Genomic DNA, 703 nt, shown 5'->3' on the forward strand with positions numbered 1-703 from the left:
TAAGAAGTCTATTACTATCAGGCAACAAATATGTATTAATCAGTTTTTATGTTCCAGGAACCTCTAGATACAAAGATAACAATGAAATCATCCCTTCCCTCAAGGAGTTTCACTCACTTTCCTCATTTTGGAAAGATTTGGTTCATTCATTTATTCACCTAATGATAATTATGGACCCATTGTGTATATGAGAACTACAGGTGATACAATGATGTATCAAGCATAATTTTATTAGGAGAATGATACATATACCTATAAATATATATATAAGACATGGACATGTGCTTACTTTAGTAGTATGCATACTAAAATTGGAATAAAACAGAGATTAGTATGACCCCTAGACAAGGATGGCAAGAGGATCTGGAAAATATTCCAAGAAAAATATGTTCCAAAAATATTTCACAAAGTTGTGTGCATATTGATACAACATATATGCAAAATAAATAAGGTAATTTGAGGAGAAGTAACCAGCTCTTGAGGGGAGTCATAGAAGTTGGTTCTTAAGCTGAGCTCCAAGGAGACCTAGGGATTCTAGAAGACCAAACGAACCAGTACATTCCAGGGAGACCAGGGCAGGCAGCCTATACAAAAATAATGGAGGAATATGGAGGGCTGTGTGTATGGAAAAGCAAGATGACCAATTTGGCTGGACCTGGAGTTACCACTAATGTGGAGCATCTCTGAGTAGGATACTCCCTCC

General features: G+C 36.6%; 1 pseudogene; it reads left to right on the forward strand.

Moving 5' to 3' along the window:
- Positions 1 to 285: 285 nt before the first annotated feature.
- Positions 286 to 385, forward strand: LOC141515724 (U6 spliceosomal RNA; annotated as a pseudogene).
- Positions 386 to 703: the final 318 nt, after the last annotated feature.

Source organism: Macrotis lagotis, chromosome 2 (assembly GCF_037893015.1).
Source record: "Macrotis lagotis isolate mMagLag1 chromosome 2, bilby.v1.9.chrom.fasta, whole genome shotgun sequence".
Classification (NCBI taxonomy): Eukaryota; Metazoa; Chordata; class Mammalia; order Peramelemorphia; family Peramelidae; genus Macrotis; species Macrotis lagotis.